Source organism: Amblyomma mixtum, chromosome 8 (genome assembly GCF_055824585.1).
Source record: "Amblyomma mixtum isolate Tamu chromosome 8, ASM5582458v1, whole genome shotgun sequence".
NCBI classification, from domain to species: domain Eukaryota; kingdom Metazoa; phylum Arthropoda; class Arachnida; order Ixodida; family Ixodidae; genus Amblyomma; species Amblyomma mixtum.
The window spans coordinates 25,450,598-25,472,108 of record NC_143019.1 but is presented as its reverse complement, the minus strand read 5'-3'; positions in this window follow the sequence as shown (position 1 = coordinate 25,472,108).

Sequence of the window (21,511 nt, the reverse complement as noted above, 5' to 3'; positions counted from 1 at the left end):
TTTTAGGAGCGTTTTAATTTCCTGCTCTTATTCCGCTTTGACTTAGGGTATCACACACGGCCGACCTCTCTAAATGTTATAAATAGATTACTTGTGCACTGCACCTCTCTCCCCCGGTCCTTTCTAAATGTCCCCTCACCTCTTTCATTTAATTTCTCAAATCTGCCTGCTCCTCTATTTCCGCTGCCAAAGCTAAGGTGCATCCCGTAGCGATGGCAGATGCCGGGGATAGCACAAATCTTCTCCTTCCTTTTGGAATTATTATTTTTAAATAAAACCACCACCACCACCACTACTACAACTACTACTACTACTTTCGATTACGAACACTCACCCATGACCCAGCTACAACTGCCTAAGGCCACTTAGATAGATAGATGCAGAGAAAGGGGAAAGGCAGGGATGTTAACCGGAACGATTTCCAGTTGGCTACTCTGCACAGGGGAAGAGAATTCGGGGATTAAGGACACATAATCCGAATGTCCGTCAGCGCCTGAAAGGGAAGCTCAGAGGGCTTTTTGAGAATCCGATGTTATTCGAGAATTCGAATGCATGAAGCTTGTGGGTTAAGCCCGCCAAGTAGTTTTCGACTAATATTTAAAATGGTGACGTAATCGCCGTTTAAAACAGGGACTCTGGTCAGGCATCTCCTCACTGCGTTAACTGCGGGAAAACTCATGATGACGTCATTGTTGCCGAAATTGCAGATGTCCGCTGCCTTCGACCACATGCTGTCGTGCGTCGTCCGATGCCGCCAAATAATGCTTCGTGGGCTTCATTTTCGGTGGAGGTGGTTTTCTTTCTCCAAACAGCCCTTCTTTTCGCTGGAAACGCAGCGCCACTGTTCGTGACGTCATCATTGTGGTCTCCGCTCACCGCAGTGCATTGTAGAGAAGCCCTACTCCGCTGTTTATTTGGCAATTACGACACCATTTCAAAAGCTAGCACAACAAGACCTCGCATGCTTTGGCAGCAAGTTTCACTCATTCGACCATTTCTAAAACCACTTATGTTGCCCTTGCACGGCATCTGTATACCAGGGGGGTAAAGCTGAGCTAGCAAAGCGGTCCGCGCATGTAAGTCGCCATCTTGGACGCGATCTTACAACAAACTATTGTGGCCAGCACAGTTTTTTCTCCCAAAGTCAAGGATGGGTGAGGTTTGAACTTGAATTCGTAAAACTGCGGTAGATAAAATAATTATGTCACTCTCACGCCTATTTTCAATGTTTTAAACATATTCTTTTTAATCTTAAGCATACTGATTGCGGTCATTTCTTTTAATATCGGAGGATTGCGACCGCTCTCGAAGTTTCGGTTTTAAAATTCTGCTTTAGAAGCTGATTTCAGGTTGCATAAGCTATGGCATCAAGGCACTTAATTCAAGGAGCTGCATATGACAAGGAGCCACTCGCGCTCTCGTGCACCGCGATGCCTCCTTCGTGCGTTGATGCATGGCAAAAGCTCCTAAAGGATCGGGCATTTCGCAACATTTGTCAGCAAATGTGGGAAGTGATACATACGCACATGTTGCGGCAACTGTGAATTGCAAAGCGTGTGAACGAAAATTTCCCGCTCTCGGAACTCTCCTTAAAGGCGGATGACACCAAGCGAATGAACCTTGGTGCCGTTTACTTTCACGGCATTCGGCTTTCTTAGTGCCATAGCCTCAATCTGCTTGACAGAGTACACATTGGTGCTACTTATAAAGGATGTAGGCGTCCTTGCTTAAATGCGTTTTCATTACGTTTTTCAGCACTAATGCACGCGGTAACTAAGGTTAACACTGCTGAAATGAACGGCCGCGCGACAACAACGGCACAAGAAGAAGGACAACACATGTGCACTCTACCAACTGTTTCTTAGACGGAAAAGAGGCACCCTTATGATCCTCAGCTCAAGCATGTGACAGCGCATTATCGCTCGGGACACAGCCAGCGACAGAAAATGGGCATGAAAACAAGACAGCACACATGTAATCGCAGTACCCTTTTTATCCCGTGCGTATAAAGTACTAGCGGCACTAGCTTCTCATAAATGGATTTTGAAAACAAATGGAGGAATAAAAAAAATGTCAGCAAAAAAGCAGTGTTCATGGTGGAAAAAACAGCGCAAACTTAGACAGAACACACAGAAAAGAGGGGAGACACTACAAGCGCTGACTCGCAACTAAGGTTTATTGGAAAGAACAGAACACAATATATACAAAAACCACCCACGACTGCGTGCGTCATAACAGATTACGTGCAAGCGTGCAAGATAATCTAAACAGAAGCATCGCGCGTGTGCACCCGGTTATTTAAGTACCTAAATTCCAATTCTGACAAGGCCACTGAAGGATCACTCACGCACCGTTTGCCGGTTTTTCGGATAAAGAACGCTTCCATCAGCTCCCGGGTCACCTTATCTTGGTGGAAAAAAAGCACGTCAGTTTTTGGGAAAAGGGGTGTGCATTTGCAAACCCGGCAGTGTGCGGGAAGGTTGTCTCGCGAGTCACTGCCAAGTAGGTTGCGGTGCTCAAAGAGCCTTACATTTACACAGCGCCCCGTTTGCCCGATGTACACCTTACCGCAAGACAGTGGCAACCGATATACAACACCCTTTTTGCAAGGAATGAAAGGCGCCACATGCTTTGTTGTACAGGCCTTGCGATTCTTGTGGACACCAGCCGCCAGTTTTTTGTCCACCTGTGGGCAAATTGCAGCGAGCTTCTTAGGAGCCGAGAACACCACCCTAACATCGTACCTCTTTGCCACGCTCTTTAACCCATGGGAAAGCCTGTGAGCGTACGGAATGACGGCTGGCCTACGGCGCTCACTGTCAACACGGCCTCTTCCATTGGCTCCTGTCTTAACCCACCCCAGAACTTTTTCTCCTGCCATGGAGATGACGTGGTCGGGAAAACCGCTGCTTTTCAATCGTACCACTTGCTCTAACACACTTTCCGCAACACGGTGGTGGCACGACCTAGATGTGGCGGCTTTAAGGCACGAAACCGCGATACCGTCCTTGATTAGTTTTGAGTGCCCTGACTCATAACCGAGGAGTGGCTTGACGGTGCGCGGGCGATACATCCAGCAAAGGTGTCCCGGAGTAGCTCTCAAAGACAAGTCAAGAAAGCGTAGCTCGTTGCCAACAGAAACCTCCGTAGTAAAATTTAGACCACGGCCGAACTGTCTGAACATCCTCAGAACGTCAGCCATTTTCGCTGCAGGGTCAGACCCTTCCACGATGACTAAAAAATCATCCACGTATCTGAAAGCCCTCAAGAACAATCCCGCCGAGGCCGCAGCTACCTTCCTATCCATGTCGCTCAGAAAAATGTTGCTATGCACAGGTGCAACCCTCGACCGAATGCACACGCCTGCTTTCTGTACAAAAAATGAACCGTTCCATCCGATGACCGTCGATTTAAGGTAAAAAGACAAGATTTCGCAAAACGTTTCAATGGACACGCCGCATTTGCTTATAAAGCTGACAGCATCATTGTCGTCGGTGATGCACGCTTGAACGCTTTTCATCAGTTCATTGAGCGGCAACGAGTAAAAAAGGTCCCCAATATCAATGCTAAACATCACGCACGTTCCCGGATTGTCGTCCAACAACACTTCAGCCAATGCTCCAGAGTTCGGCACCAGAAAGGGATCAGGCACTTTTAGAGACGACAAGTGCGACTGCAGATATCCTGCAACAGCATACTGCCAAGTGTCCTTCTCCGTCACAATGCAGCGGAACGGTGAGCCCTGCTTATGGGTCTTGGCAGTAAATAAAGGCTCGAACTCGAGGCCCTTTGCCTTCTTCACTGACGAAGCCAACCGCTCAAGGTTCGAGCTCAAAAGAAGGGCGACCGCCTTATCTCTTACTTTGGAACCGCGGAAGTCCACTTGCCGAAAGTTCTTATTGATCGCTGAACACGCCTTCTCTTCAAACAAGGCATTCGGAAGGAGGACAAAGCAACCTTCCTTGTCCGACAAAAGCACTCGAGTCTTATTCGACTGCAAGAAGTCCACCAGTGGACGCGTGTCACGGCGCATACGAGGCCTACCTTCTGTCTTTTCCAGTACGGAAACACATTCCGTGGAGCATCTTCGCTGGTCTTCCCCAGAGGCAAGTCGGCAGATGGACTTCGAAACGGCAAGTTTTTCCGCAGGGTGAAGGGTCTTCCAGAGGCCACACGAGAAGGCTGTCACGAATCCTTCGCGCTGAGTACTGGCGTCAAGCACGCTTCTTCAAGGATCACTTGTGGCTGGCCTGCAGTACAAGCGGAAATGAGAGGTTCTACCGTGACTGGTGCGCAACGGCTGATAGGGTGACCGAGTTCTTCTGGAACACGACGCGTCCAAGGCTTCCTTCCAAGAAGGCTCCTCCCAAGGCTGACGGCAGGATTGTGACTCTGGGTGACATCGACATTCCCAGCAAACACGAAGAGCTGCTTCGACTGGGACCTAAGTTCGGGTTTGAACCGGCCCTTCACCCTGCGGAAAAACTTGCCGTTTCGAAGTCCATCTGCCGACTTGCCTCTGGGGAAGACCAGCGAAGATGCTCCACGGAATGTGTTTCCGTACTGGAAAAGACAGAAGGTAGGCCTCGTATGCGCCGTGACACGCGTCCACTGGTGGACTTCTTGCAGTCGAATAAGACTCGAGTGCTTTTGTCGGACAAGGAAGGTTGCTTTGTCCTCCTTCCGAATGCCTTGTTTGAGGAGAAGGCGTGTACAGCGATCAACAAGAACTTTCGGCAAGTGGACTTCCGCGGTTCCAAAGTAAGAGATAAGGCGGTCGCCCTTCTTTTGAGCTCGAACCTTGAGCGGTTGGCTTCGTCAGTGAAGAAGGCAAAGGGCCTCGAGTTAGACCCTTTATTCACTGCCAAGACCCATAAGCAGGGCTCACCGTTCCGCTGCATTGTGACGGAGAAGGACACTTGGCAGTATGCTGTTGCAGGATATCTGCAGTCGCACTTGTCTCTAAAAGTGCCTGATCCCTTTCTGGTGGCGAACTCTGGAGCATTGGCTGAAGTGTTGTTGGACGACAATCCGGGAACGTGCGGCATGTTTAGCATTGATATTGAGGACCTTTTTTACTCGTTGCCGCACAATGAACTGATGAAAAGCGTTCAAGCGTGCATCACCGACGACAATGATGCTGTCAGCTTTATAAGCAAATGCGGCGTCTCCATTGAAACGTTTTGCGAAATCTTGTCTTTTTACCTTAAATCGACGGTCATCGGATGGAACGGTTCATTTTTTGTACAGAAAGCAGGCGTGTGCATTGGGTCGAGGGTTGCACCTGTGGTTAGCAACATTTTTCTGAGCGACATGGATAGGAAGGTAGCTGCTGCCTCGGCGGGATTGTTCTTGAGGGCTTTCAGATACGTGGATGATTTTTTAGTCATCGTGGAAGGGTCTGACCCTGCAGCGAAAATGGCTGACGTTCTGAGGGTGTTCAGACAGTTCGGCCGTGGTCTAAATTTTACTACGGAGGTTTCTGTTGGCAACGAGCTACGCTTTCTTGACTTGTCTTTGAGAGCTACTCCGGGACACCTTTGCTGGATGTATCGCCCGCGCACCGTCAAGCCACTCCTCGGTTATGAGTCAGGGCACTCAAAACTAATCAAGGACGGTATCGCGGTTTCGTGCCTTAAAGCCGCCACATCTAGGTCGTGCCACCACCGTGTTGCGGAAAGTGTGTTAGAGCAAGTGGTACGATTGAAAAGCAGCGGTTTTCCCGACCACGTCATCTCCAGGGCAGGAGAAAAAGTTCTGAGGTGGGTTAAGACAGGAGCCAATGGAAGAGGCCGTGTTGACAGTGAGCGCCGTAGGCCAGCCGTCATTCCGTACGCTCACAGGCTTTCCCATGGGTTAAAGAGCGTGGCAAAGAGGTACGATGTTAGGGTGGTGTTCTCGGCTCCTAAGAAGCTCGCGGCAATTTGCCCACAGGTGGACAAAAAACTGGCGGCTGGTGTCCACAAGAATCGCAAGGCCTGTACAACAAAGCATGTGGCGCCTTTCATTCCTTGCAAAAAGGGTGTTGTATATCGGTTGCCACTGTCTTGCGGTAAGGTGTACATCGGGCAAACGGGGCGCTGTGTAAATGTAAGGCTCTTTGAGCACCGCAACCTACTCGGCAGTGACTCGCAAGACAACCTTCCCGCACACTGCCGGGTTTGCAAATGCACACCCCTTTTGCCAAAAACTGACGTGCTTTTTTTCCACCAAGATAAGGTGACCCAGGAGCTGATGGAAGCGTTCTTTATCCGAAAAACCGGCAAACGGTGCGTGAGTGATCCTTCAGTGGCCTTGTCAGAATTGGAATTTAGGTACTTAAATTACCGGGTGCACACGCGCGATGCTTCTGTTTAGATTATCTTGCACGCTTGCACGTAATCTGTTATGACGTACGCAGTCGTGGGTGGTTTTTGTATATATTGTGTTCTGTTCTTTCCAATAAACCTTAGTTGCGAGTCAGCGCTTGTAGTGTCTCCCCTCTTTTCTGTGTGTTCTGTCTAAGTTTGCGCTGTTTTTTCCACCATGAATTCACACCAACTAGCCCAAATGTCTTCTTTGCAAAAAGCAGTGTCATGCATTAAAAGCAAAAGCAGTCAGAATCCTAGAAAAACCAACGCAAAAGCAAATAAGAACGAAAACCCACCACAACAACCAACCAAGCATCCACAATTTAGTGCGCACAATGCTAGACATGAAACGAAGGTTTCTCGAGCGGTACATGCTGTTTCATGCATTTCTGCCTCCACCTTGATTCAGTCGCTCGTGATGAAGCTCTGAGCGTTGCTGCCTACGAAAAATCCCATTACGAGCTCGTCCCGCGCCAGATAAGACAAGGCAACGTCTTCCTCGGAAAAGGAGAAAGGTACAAAAAATGCTATAGGCCCGCGCTAGCTTAACAAGCCTTCCACATTTAATATAACAAAACGCTGAACATTCCAAACAAACCAGGCAGAGCAGTTTCTCCATTTCCGACGTGTATTTGCAGTCGGCAACACAGGACATGAAAAATCTCGCGCGCTCTACGGACCAACCACTACAAACGCGTCACAATCGCGGTATTTGCCTTCAACTAGCTATTCGGAAAACGCAAACCAACTTTATGAAATTTCATGCGGTATGCGACACTGCATACCATTGGAAATGATCCAAACGCATCGATTTTCCCGTTGTTTACAGCAGTTTGGAGCAGTCGACAGCTACTATGCATACCGCCATCTTCCCACGGACTACGTTGCCCGGTTCCAACTCCGTTCTTTGTCCAGATTTAGGAGGTGTCTAAACAGCTGGCAACACACACAAACCGTTGGATCATGGCGGCGTTCATGCGTTGTCCACTGGTACGCATGGGCTCAATTGGCAGTTTTTCCTCTAGAGTTGGTTATATTAACTGTATGCTATATACACAAGATAATTCGAAAGAAGGGCCATAAATGCATCTCTGAGGTTGAACTGATGTGCGTTTACCACGCACTGTCAGCCTCTCGGCGGTGTGGAAGTGGCAGCGTGGAATTAGTTAACCACCACATCCGGTGGTGGTTAACTACCTCGATGTGTTGTTGGAAGCAGAATGCAATGGCCTTGTTGCGTGGCCACATTCAGTGAAATGTACTGCATGCTTGTGTCCGCCATTTTGCGGTTATTTCCTACATGCCGCAGACTCCGAGCACAGAAGTTGACAGGCTGTCACAAATTTAGTCGCAGATTAATGCAAAGGCCGCATTAAGAACTTTAGAAGCGGTATAGTACAGGTTTTTTCTGAGAGCCTGGAACGGATTACCGGATTGGGTACTGTGCTGTTGGCGCTCCTATAATGTTGGTGGCCGCAACATATTTATGGCGGGTTTCTACAAATAAACCGACGTCTGGAGCACTATGTCTGAAGACACCTTTGAGCCGGCATCGGGATATGTCGTTAATCCACACGAATAGACGTACAGACATAGGTGTTACTGTTGGTGGTCTTTCCAAGCGTCTTTTTCAGAGCGAAAGCTCAGCCTCTCCCGTACAAAGCTGAAGGTCACGTGGCTATAAGAGGAGCCCATGTGACTCACCACGCCTCGCCACAGCTGGGAGGGTTGAGCCGACGGCGCTCGCTCACTTCGCAACTATCCAATCACGTGACTCGCCGCGCCTCACAGCAGCCGTGTATGCGGAGCCGGACGCCCTCGCAACTTCTGAAAATCACATGACGCGCCGTTCGCTCTATAAAAGCGTGTGCTCCCCTTCACACAAAGCAATGAATGAGCAACGTGCAGGAACTAGTGCTTCGACGATGTATCGTGGCCGTCGAAGCCAAACCACTGATGTGCAACAGTCTAATCAAAACTAAACCATGTCTAGCATTGCTTAGCAGAGCTTTCGGTCCTCATAGGTGGCAGCCGGGTTGAACCCCAGCTAACTTTTTGTTCTCGTTCTGTGGTTAGTACGGCCGAATTATTTTTTCCCGCATATACATAGAATATCATTGTTTGACTGGCGCAAGCTTTGAAAAATGTTCTGCGCTATGAAATGATAAAACTCGCGACAGGTGGCTTTGTGGCAAGGCAGAACCGACGACAGGCACCTCTGTCGCAAGACAGAACCCACAACACAAGTCAGTCATTTAACAATACGTTTTTCTGGGCAAGTTGGAAGTAATTCATATTGTGGACCAGCGCAAAACGGATAAGGGACCAAGGAAAGAGAAGACGACACGTCACTTTCATGTGGCAGACTACACGACAGGGCTCTCTGTCGCACGACAAAAGAATCTGCCGGCCACAGAAACTTCCATCGTGTTTTTCGATCGGGGCGGGCTTTGAGAAATATTCTGCGCTATGAAATGTATTCGAGTTCGACGAACGCTTACCGCTGTTGCTTGGGGACAAAACGTACGTGATGCCACCAATCAAGGCGAGCAGTAGGCAACATGCGATGATCGGGAGCAGGAACTTCTTGCGGTCGTCGCCCCTGCTATAAGCAAGGCCGGCAATGACATGCCAAGCAAACCATGAGCATCACTTGGATCACTCAGGGAAGACTAAGTAATTATCAAAGCCATTTTCCTGGAGTTAAAATTTTTTTTCATTGTATTATCTCTGTTGGCGGACACCAGAAAACCGGCAAATCGTTTTAAGTAGTTGGCTGGTTAACTAGTTTTTAAAAAGCAAATTTTTAACGATTATAATTGGGCGTCTATTTCCAACTATACATTTGTAGCCGGTCTTTAGTGATAGCCAAATTCCTTTTCATGATTTAGAAAACGCGGTTGCACAGGGCGCAGTGGCTCGGGAAAAATTTTTAAAAACCCCTCTTAAAATGGCCCGCACGGTGAATAACAAGGTGCGTTCGTACCGCCATCCATACAATAAGGGCCTAACCGCGTTTAGTTCCCTACCACCTGAATTTGGAGTAGTTTGAATGGCTCAGAAAGATAACTCATGACAGAAGCGCCGATTACTTAAGGTGGTTCGGGTGCAACCTCTTCAGGAAGATACGGCGAACGTAATGGAGATTTCTTAGGCGCTTAAAGGTAAAGCAAGCACCATCGTAAGCACGATTTAAGGCTTACCCGGCCTCTGCTTCTGTGCCTGGAATACAAAGAAGCACGACCGCGATCAACAGCAATGCCGGCACTGTGGTGAAATGTGCATTAAACAATTCTATTTTAAGGGTCTCCAGTCATGGCCGAACAATTAGGCGAAGCACACTCACATTTGAGAAGTTTTTCTTCGTATGCTTGTTATTTCAATAATTTCTCTGCTGGACGGCGTAAAATACGAGACTTCTGCCCGGTCCTATTTCTTTTCTTTCTTGGCAGGAAGTGTCCATAATTGCGGTTCCATTCATTTTTCTTTTTCCCTGGCTGTAAGTTCTAGTTATATTGTACGAGCGTACGAGATCACTACGCACTACTTTTCTAACTATGATAACTACTTTTCTCATTTAAGTGTATCTTCTTCTTCGTGAGAAATTCTACACGGGCTTCTGCAGACACTTCCGTCTGGTCAACTTCTGCTATCTTCGGGGCTAGAGAGACACCCCACACAAATCGAAGGCGACTGGTTAAGCTTTATGACGTCAGTGAAAACCAGGACGCTTAAGTGTGACGTATACCTGACACAGTTGTGGCGTTAGTCCTAAATTAGAAGATAATTGTTCCAGGAATACTTACTAGAGACCACGCTCATCTCCGACATTCCTGAAGAGAGAGCGTGAGACGATTAGGGTCCAGACACTGTTTGCGGCTCACTACCAGCGCGGCTTTCTGAAGTGGTGTGATTACGCCTAGTATACCCTAGTAAGGCCTTGCCATTCGGATATGGGCAACTGCGCAGGTTAGCGGTCAACAGGTAAGAGAGGATGCACGTTCATACCTCGCCAAAAATCTGGAGTGGAAAAAATTGGCTCTGGCTTAGCGAAGGTTAAGCATGGATATCTCGAAGCGAAAAGCTCTCGCTGCTTTTCAGCCAACTCCCAAGCTACACTTTCTGGATCGGTGTTTCTGCGCCGTCCGACTGTTGCTTGTTCTTCTCCTTCCATGACGAGTGTCTGCGCCTGTTCTATGGGCAAGCGCGCCTTACATACCCTTCCTTTGAAATGTGTACTGCGCACGGCTGCGGCGAAAGGTCAAACGGTGGCGAGGATGGCCGCCTCTTCTATGGCTGCCGCCGCCGCTCACGCGTTCTCGCAACGCCTTGCAAAGGAACCTTCTCCTCTTGGGACTGCGGCGGCGACCGCGCGGCAGCGGCGAAGGGTAAAACGGTGGCGAAGAGGAGAAGTGGCGACGCATATGCGCAGTAGCATGCGGTGGCGACGACGGCTGCTTCCGCGTGACGACGCTAGGTTTCGCGCATGAGCAGCTGTGGGAAACCTGTAGTGTGGCTCACGCGAAGCACGGTGTTTACGAGCCTAGTGAAGCTTTTCGCTTCAAAGAACGGGCCTCATTTGCGGACAGGGCGCCCTCGCGTCGTGACTCACACTGTATACAGCGCGCTGAACGAGAGTTGCTGAGCTCTTTCAAGCCGGCTAGCGCAAGCGGTTGGATCAGAAATTTCAGGTTATTTTCACGGTACAAAACGCAGGAAGCGCGCGCAGATTATCTTCTGCGAAATTCTGCGAGAAAATCAGGTTAGTTCACCTCCCACACCAGCGCCATCTTATAAGCTCTTGTCATAGCGCCACCACACATTAAATATTTTCGAGGAACGGTGAATCTAAGTGCTGTCGTGGAGGAATGAAGGCTGCTACTGACGTTATCAAGAGGCTTAGGGAGAAAGGTGGGTAGGCAGAGCAGCTACCTTCTTTCTTCTACAACCAGGCAAGGCGTCCTGCGTGTGCTGACAAGAGCAGACAACAGAAAATCTACAGCCTACCTATAGACTTTCAGTGCAGTGCCCAAAGGGTTGACGAACTGCATTGATGGTGATGGCGACAAAGGAGCGATGTGCCCCTTCAAAATGTGTCAAGCTTTCGAACTAATAAAGTAATGTGACCGTTACGCCTCATTGGGCAAACATATTGAGCTCTATTAGCACTATGATTAATAAATTTTCCTCCTAGGACAAAAGGATTACGATGTCTACAGCGATCGGCGTCCTCTGACTCGTTTCCTTCTCTTTGGCTACAGTAATACGACCAGATTTAATCCATTCCAGCTGTGTCGGCTTGCTTCAAGGCACACTGAGCACGAATTCAACCAGGCCACTTCTAATAAATGACCATGCTCTAATGAAAAAAATCTTGCTTTCACTTAAAACGCAGCTTCTAGAACCGTAAAGGGTAAACAAAAAAATAAAACTCGGGCGTCGGCACCACCAGCCTATTTGGCAAGAGAACTGCTGTACGCAGATAGCTTTTCTTTTGTGCGGATCGCTGAGGCTAGGTCTAGTATTGATTGAATATCATTGAGTCCTCTTTGTTGTTAACGCACCAAGTTTCAATGCAGTGGCCGGAGAGTTGTTAATTTTAATCTTTTCGGCGAAACAACTCTTTCGCTGCATCAGTGTCTTGATTCATTCCTGTAGTGTCCATCTAGTAGCCAATGCGGCAAGTTTGCGTGGTTAAAAGGCATTAGATATGTGTCAGTGATGGCAGATGGTTATCTTTGGGTATGTTAGGAATTTAGCTGTTCACCTCATACCAAAACTTTCCTACCTAGACAAAGGAAATGCTACCATAGATGCTCAGAAACTATAGCACCTGGAATGAGGATTAGTGAAAAATCTTTGCAACTTACCGGACATCTCTGACATCTGCGCCATCTCAGCTGAGAGGATGAGAAAAAAAAGTACTGCATGAAGTTAATGATAATACATTTTTTTAGAAAACGTCACCATTCGAAACAGTTTGTCAAATCCGATAAACCAAACTGGATAAGCCGAAGTTGTTTATGAACACTAATCATTCACATCTGGAAGATTGTATTACCAAAATCAATACAGAGTTGAACCCAGTTGTAACGAAGTTGAAGAGGCCCGGCTATTACTTCGTTATAGCCGTAGCTTCGTTATAGCCTGTGTTGAGAGAGCTTCCACGGGAAACCATCATTCTTTCGTTATATTCCTTACTTCGTCATAACGAGATTCAACTTATCTGCCGATCCCTCCTAAGGACCATTAGTTTTCTCCTGTATACTGCCAGAATCATGCTCCGCAGATTTTATATGGTTGGTTTGGTTTGGTTTATGGGGTTTAACGTCCCAAAGCGACTAAGGCTATGAGAGACGCCGTAGTGGAGGGCTCCGGAAATTTCGACCACCTGGGGTTCTTTAACGTGCGCACAGGTTTTATATGGCAGTAATAGCGAAAGCAGAATCGCACCTAGTAGTTATTACTGCCACAGGTTTTATATGGCAGTAATAACTACTAGATGCGATTCTGCTTTTGCTACGCGTCCGAATATTAGACCTTTTATAATTTTCTATCTACATTTATAAAGCATCTTACGATATTCCACAGTTGCCTGACGATCACCATATCAAACGCGCCCCAATGGTTTTCTAAGGCAACCCTAACTACCTGATGAGGGCGCCGGACAACATCTAAAAGCACGATGTTGCTGCCAATCGGAATCCTGAACCATTCCTCCCAATATTTTCTTTAACAGCACGTTGCAATAATCCACTGCTCCCCCAGTTAAAAGTGATGTCCAAGAAATCTGGATTTCTTGCGACTGGTCAAGAAAAACCTTTTCGCGTTGTCACATTTGAGACTGCTGTGGTTTGTGGGGTGTTTAACGTCCTAAGGCGACTCAGGCTATGAGGGATGCCGTAGTGGAGGGCTCCGGAAATTTCGACCACCTTGGTTTTCTTAACGAGCATCGACATCGCACAGTACGCGCGCCTCTAGAATTTCGCCCCCAGGGAAATTCGACCGCCGCGGCCGGGATCGACCCTGCGACTTTCAGTTCAGCAGCACAGTGCCATAACCACTGAGCCACCGCGGCGGCTTCTTGAGAGGGAGTTAGTTTATTATGTATATACGTAACGTCTTTCATCACTAGTTTCTACTAATACTAGTTGTGAAGCGTGAGTATCTTATTGCTTGCTTGTTGTATTAGTGTCTAGGCGTAGGCTCCAAAAGTGACAAACATCAAACTCAAATCGGACCAATGGGCCACCTTATCTCGTGGGTCTGCTGTCCTAGCATGCTTGTAACCAGATAACGTTTGTGATACAGATTGGAAACCCCAACAATTTTATGCCGATGCCTCTAACTATTGGCAGCGATACTCACCTATGGTTTTGCCGGTTTAATATGTCAAAGTCCTCAGGTAGTCCACAGCAGGCTAATGCGCTTACACAAGGCTCACTGGAAGCTTAGATGACACCACTGCATGAAAAAAATAAAAGTAATGGTAATTAGAATGCAAGTCAGTGGATGTTTTCTGTAAGCAATGCCCTGCAGTGCAAACATCGCACCTTGCTCCGTTAAAATGCAGGAGACAGTTTCCAAGAACAACATTCCTCAATGACGGTTGAGGCGTATGAATCCGTAAAAAAAAAAATCGGAAAAGACATCAAAGCTCCCTCCGCCTTAAGGGTATGACGCGGTAGCGTAATGGGTTAATACCCTTTTATGCAGAAGGTCATTCTCTACTTTACATTCATAGATCCCTGCGAGTTCTCATAACTCTCCTGGCGCTGTAGTACAGCGGTTAGTTTAACTGCCACCTGCTACGGTGGGCAGTTTGCTCGCTATAAGGTGGGAACGTTGTGATGACGCTGTTGGGTCGCGTGACCTAACTGGCCCACCTGCAGTCTACGTTCCTCTCTGTGCGCTACTTGCCAGAGTTATGCTCGTGATGCTTCGCTTACAACGACAACACCGACGCCGGAATTCCTGGCAAACGGGCCTTTTCAAGCTATCGCGTAAAGAGAATACTGAAATATGCAACCTTTGCCAAAATGAATTAAATCTCATTTCAGCTAATTACAAGAAGCCCTTGAATTCCCCACAGCACCCCTTGGCACTTCTTGGATCCATTTGCCGTCCCCTTGGTAGCAAACAATGTGACGTCAGCGGGTGTGTGGCCCTCTAATAAAACATCGCAAGGAGCTCCACATGATGCGCTGCAGCCTTCCATTCGGTTTCCACCTACCAGGCCAAAGCGCCCGTGGTGATACCGGGCTCGGGTGCGTATTCCTCAAGCATATCTCCTCGAAGCACTGGAGCAACTAACTCCTTCTGGACTCACATTAAGCTCACATTGCTGTATATTGATGAATAGTGTATCTCACAACCGCACGTGTGCGTGGTGAATTGAGAGCGAAGTTCTGCCGACACCGCTTCTCAAAATTGCTTGCAGTAACTGCCTCAACTTGTAAGTCCAGCTTGCGCAAGAGTTATACACCAATATACCAAGTTCAAAGTGTGCGCACCCCAAATCGAACGGTGAGCTGGGAGCGCCGGTGTAACATTCGACGCGCTTTCAGCCTCCAGCGGCGCCTATCAGACAGCCACGGCTAGCATAAATGCGCTATAGCGACATCTCACGTGACTGCATCCTGGGAGTGTTCTCTAGTCACCAGGATAGTCCAGAGGGTGCTGCTCGAATGCATTTAAAGGATATGGTTTGACAATGCGCGGCCAGGGCTGGTTTATTCCAAAGTAGCACAAATCGTCGCACAATGGGTAACGTATTGGCAAATACTGGTGCTACAATGGACCAGAGTGAAACCGTCAATTTGCAATATTAGGCCATTAGCTATCATCTACAGAGACGCACGCCAAGTCAGGTTCCTACAAGTATTCTACTCAGGGGTTTAAAATCTCATATTACAGGACTGATAAAACACACCGAGGTAGCAGAAGGCTCTATAAAATTCCAGCTAGTGATTCCTTTAACACTCCAGAAAACAGAGTAGCGTGTTGGCTTTTCACTTCCATTGATGTGCGGGGGCGGCGTCCGCGACCAGGACCAGAGAGGCGGTAAAGCTGAGCCGCTCAGCCTTCACTGAGACCGTTACCTGGGAGAAGTCCAGACCGGAACGGTGTTGGCACAGACGCCTGTCTAGTGGACGGTCCAGCTATCATCTACAGGGACGAATCATTTACCGTCAAGTCACATTCCTAAGCGTATTTTACCGTAGAGTTTAAAATCTCATATTACAGGACCAATGGAACAAAACGTGGTAGCGCAAGGCTCTATTAAATTCGAGCTAGTGCTTGGTTTAGCACTCCCCAAAAGAGGGTACCACGCTAGCTATTCACTTCCATCGATGTGCGGGAGCGGCGTCCGGGAGCAGGACCAGAGACGCGGCAAAGCCGTAGCCGCTAAGCCTACTCTAAAATAGTTACCTGGGAGAAACCGTTACGTCGGAGAAGTCGAGACCGGGGTGGTGTTGGCACAGGCGCCGGTCCAGTGTACGGTCCAACTATCAACTACATGGACCCATCATCTTCCGTCAAGTCGCGTTCCTGCACGTATTCTACTCTAGGGTTTAAAATCTCATATTACAGGACTGATCAAGCAGCACGACGTAGCGGAGGGCTGAATAAAATTCGAGCTAACGCTTGATTTAACGCTCCCGAAAATAGGGTAGCGTGCTAGCTGTTCACTTCCATCGATGTGCGAGGGCGGCGTCCAGGACCAGGACCACAGGAGCGGTAAAGCTGTAGCCGCTAAGCCTTCTCTGAGATCGTTACCTGGGAGAAGTCGAGACCGGGGTGGTGTTGGCACAGGCACCTGTCCAGTGGACGGTCCAAGGATGGGCAGAAGTGGAGGGGCAAGGCAGGTAGACCTGGGCCAAGCAAGGGCGCACCTGGCTCGTGAAAAGACCGACGGGTAGTCTTAGCAGGATCAGGCGAGAGAGCAACCGGACAGCTCGAGTGCTGGGGTTCGAAAGAGCAACGGCAGGGGCAGGCTCACGAGCTGCTGCTTCTTCTTCTTCTTCTCGTCAGTAAACATTGCACATCCCCACGCGGGGGGATTGGCCAAGGTACGGTGGTGAATGCCAAGGAGGTATATGTGCGGAAAAAGAAACTAAGTAGAATAGTAGAATGACTGAAATTAGAAAATTTATTAATTATTGAATTTTTTTAAATAAATTAGGTTAGATATACCAGGAATAAAATAAAATACGCTTTTTGGATATGCGGTGGAATTTTATATGCAGTTAACAGGGTAAGCAGCCAGTTTTTGAATAATGTAATCGTGAAGGTAGCCGCAAATAGCGCTTAACAAGAATCCCGTGGCGCTCGCACCATACGAGAGCACAACTGGTCCTAGCGAGGGAGTCCTAACCTCGAAAGAGAGACCTCCAAATACTGTTTTCTCTGAAATGCGAACCGCCGGAAAGAGAGGAGAAAATGGTCTATTGTTTCAACTTCTCTTCATGAATTACAAAGGTTTGTCGTAGCGAACCCGCATCTGCATAAGTACAAGTTGAGGTGGAGGATTCTGCATTGCAAAAGCGTCATGGACACTTCACACAGCTTTGACTTAAACGATCGAACATTCCACGGGAACTTTAAATGTTGAAAATCCGCGGTATTCAGCAACGGATCATCCAAGCTGGCTGATATATGTTGCAACCGTTGGAAACGGGAGCTCTCCAACAAAATGAGGTGAGGTACGGGACAGATTACAGGGGCAGGGACAGCTGACCTTGCCAATAAATCAGCCACCTCGTTTAAATAGATACCCGAATGACCAGGTACCCACACAAAGCGGACCTCTCTTACTGTGCGCGAAACAAAAAACCTAAGGGAACGCTTCAATAAAGAGGTGCCGGAAGTTTGGAGAGAGACTAAAACTGAAAGGCAGTCTGCAAGAATAAGAACCCGTTCTACATGCCTCGGAATTTTTAGAAACAGCCATACCAAGAGCCAAAAACTTTGTAAAGAATACAGGAGTATAATAAGGAATACGATGGAATATGTGAAAGCCATATCCTGTGAATATATCCCAATCGCCGCCTTCTCACAGCTTCCGGAAGTATCAGTGTAGAGAACAGCATGATGAGGAAAATGCTAAAAGTGTTCAGCAAGGAGACCATTTAGGATATTTACTGCCATGTGTTTTGCATGGGACGGAAAGATATGGCCGTAATAGAAGACGGGGTCAGCCTGCGCGTCAGCAACTCATTGCAAGGAGGTCAGATCGACCTGAAACGGGGTTAACAGGTTCTGCGTGAACCTAACTTGCGGAAGCTGATAACGTGGCCAATGATTAGAGAAAAACAGGTGTGGGTGGGATAGAAAAATGGGAGTATTAACACCGGGGGCCGGGTCAAAGGACATGAGGAAAAAACGCACCGTGAGTAGTTGGAAGCGGCCATATAGATCGGGAATACGGGCTTCCAGATAAAGAGAGCATTTGAAGATGATTTTGGGAGCCCGAGGCATAGATGTAGAGCACGCCTTTCCAGTAAGGCTAAGGGTTGCAGCTTGTAGTTTGCGCTACCTGAGAACAAAACGCAATCGAATTCCAGAATTGGGCTCATATAAGCCTTATAGAGAAACAGTAAGGTGTCGCGACGCATGCCAAAATTTTTATTGGCTAGAAATCGAATCTCGTCTTCGTTATTCCCGGCCACGAGATCTGGCTCGTAAATTTATATATCCGTTCTCTTGGAAGCGGCTATGCTGAACGAGCATTGCAGATGGTGATGTCGGTTGAGCTATAATTAATCAACCGATGGAACAGAGCCTTTTATGCATAGATGAGAAGGCAAAAAATTATTTTAAGAGTGTTAGCTCTTACTCATCATGTTTCGAAATTTCGTAGGGTCTGCTGCCACTCGGAGATCACAGTGCCATCTGTGGCTGCAACTACTCACCATGTTTCGAGATATCGTGGGGTCTGCTACCACTCTGAAATCACAGCGCCATCTGTGGCAGCAATCATCATGTTTCGAGATTTCGTGGAGTCTGCTACCACCCTGAGATCACAGCGCCATCTGTGGCAGCTGCTAGAAAACAGCACATCTCGCATGTAGCCGCCGTAATCTGCTCCGGCGGAGCAAAAGCGTGCTTCGATCGCGGAGGCCACGCCTCGCATTGAGACTTGTAGCGCCATCTACAATAGCATTGCAGAAATAACCACCTGCAAGGAAAATGTTGGTGTTTTACCATATAGGGAAATAACCGTAAAAATTCACATTCCCACTGGTGTCCTGACAAGACCCTGACAAAGGAGGGCGGATTTAGGCCTCCTCTCTTTTCGCTCGCGGTATTTATACTTGCCTAAGTGCGTTAGTTCCCTGCTAAGTCAATTTGGCCGCGGGACTTTCTTGATGCCGTCGTTCTATGGTTTCAGCGCTTCACTTTTCAGTTGTCCTAAGATCTAGGACGACCTCAGGTCAAGCAGTTGCTATATCTCGCTCACGGCCGCACGTCCATGAACACCTGAATCCCTGGTGAGGCGCGATGCACGTGCTCGTAGGCTATGCGCATTTCCTGCCTTTTCAAATTGCTCTTTAGCAGCTATTTCGTTAGACTGGGTGGAAAAAATTAACCATTTGTGTGCCAAATGGGCGTTATTGAACAAACCTATTACTCAAGGAAACCATCGACGACCGATCGTCTCGGCAGAAGCAAGTCACTGAGGAACCAGAAAAATTTTTAAACCAACTCTTCCTCTCACTAGGGCGAGGAGAATGCTGGGAGAATTTCAAGTGGATGTCGAAGAGGACGATCACGACACTTTTCATTTCCCAGGCCTCCTCATCCCCATCATGAGGAGCGGCTGAGTGAAACTTGGGGGAAGTTGAACTACTCGAAGGCGACGAGGTTGAAGTGGTCACTAGTAGCTGGTATTTTCGTTCTCATCTGCATAGCCGCTGTAAAAATTTATTAATCGGCATCTTGACAAATAATTTAATTTTTTTGCATCTGGAGCGAGCTGCTCCAAGTCCAACGCTGCACTACACAATTAAAAAAATCGGATTTAGTGTGCATAAATCTATTCCTCGAAGGCACCCGCGCGCACCTGCCGTAACGCCGAGGGGTCTGCTACGGGCCTGCCGTGAAGCACAGCCCGGCTTGCGCACGCGATGACAGCCGCAACAGGGTCTCGTAGCGCGCTTTCAATAAGTGAAGGTAGTCGCGCATCGCGATCGTGAGCGGCGCGCCTCGCCTAGCCAGCCGGATACGCGCCAGCGTCTCTTCGAGCTCGCGAGTGATGCGAGCTCTTCGCAGGCGGCCCTCCCCGATAAGGATGGAACGCCACTCTCCCTTCCATTCGTCCCACGGCACTGGTGAATCAATTCCCGCGGCCGGGGGCCTGAGCGCACGCTGTAACAACGCGACGCTTGACCTGTCTGTAAGTAGTCTGGCGCTCATTCGCCACGTGCCAACATGTGGGGCGCTCCCGCCGAAATCCAAGACTACTGACAGTGGCCGATGGTCAGAGATGCGCGGAGTGCCAGTGTGAAACTCGAGTGGATCGCAGAAAGTGACGAGTCGCGTGAGCTCGGGTGGAAAAAAAAAAAACTTATTGAGCCTACTAGCCGAACTCTCCCTTTCCCACGATGCTCCGAAATTGTCGCCATGCAGGGAGACCCATGTGTCACGCAGGCGGAACTGCATATGTAGGTCCTGAATGGAACGCGCACCGCGTAGGGGCGACCCCTATCCGGGGCCGCTAGCATCACGCGTGGGGTCCAGTACACAATTCAAATCACCGACCATAAAAGTAGGATAGGCGTCTAGGAGATAGCAATCTAGACGGTCAAAGAAATGAGAAGAATCGCTTCGTCGTTCCGGCGCGTACACCACTAATGCCCGCGTTCGCCTGCCGTTAAAGATGAAATCGTCGGCAGTGTGCGGCCGTCTACCGCGTACGTACAGTGCGCGCCTGAGCGGAGTGAACTGTTCAACACTACGCCTACTGCGCACTACGCTGAGTCGATAATCGAGAAGAACGCAGGCATGATTCGCAGGCATGATTCGCTGGCATGATTCGCAGGCACGCAAGCGATTCTAAACATTGGTCATGTCGTGTGCGGATCGAAATTGCACTCTTGAAGGAAGGGATTGCCGACGTCCTGTGCGCGGGCGAAGTGTATCACATCCCCCTGCTTGTCCAGCTATCGAAATCCCTGAATGTTCAGGGAGAGACGATGCACCGCCGACTTTGCAAGACCATTTTCAGAGCCATATACCATGCTGCATACGTCAGTTCTCGTGCGATCATGGAATAAGCCTGCAGGCAAAGCATTTATTCTATTTTGCTCACCGCAACTAGCGCCCCATGTTTTGGTCATGGATGTTGACAGCGCAAGCAAGAGCGCTAGCTTCGGCAGCATTGCACCTCAAGTATGAAGCACAGTACAATGTGACCGGAAGTGTGTACCGCCGATAGGGGCAGCAAGCGTTCCGCAGGCTGCCTATACCGATAATGCTTGCGTTTCTTTCCCCTTATCCTTTTCTGACTGTCCTTTCACCTCTTTCATTTCATTCCTCCAGTCTGCCTTCTATCGCTTTATTTCCACTGCCCAAGCTCCAGTGCTTCCCATAGCGATGGCAGATGCAGGTACTAGCAAAAATATTTTCCTTCCTTTTATTATTATTTTGATAAATCCACTACTACTACTATCGAGCAGCGGCAAAAGCGGCGAAAATTGCTTCCTCAGTCAACATTTAAAGACTACAGCTTTGATATATGCCTGTTTTTCTTATTTAACCGATTCATTCTGAGCAGATGGAAGCTTTCGTACCGCTCACTATCCGAGTACTTCCATTTCTGGCCGCGCAGACAAGTGTGATCTGTTGAGCAGATAAAATACATCACTCGCCGCCACGATGCTTCTTCTGGAGGTGTGAACCGTGATTTGTTGCTCCATCTGGCCAATTAGAGAGCCGTTTCATGACATCATGCCGTCGATAGCAATGTCTGAGTAGAGGAGAGACTGCTAAGCTTACAGCAATACGACGACGGCCAGGACCGCTGCACCCGTCCCCTTCGACTGCGAGAGCACTTTCGGATTTTGATTAGCTGCCTTTCGTTGTGCATTCGCTGATGCAAAGAACACACACATATGTGTTGCCATGTTTGCACTAGGCTGCAATAGCAGCGTCCTGCA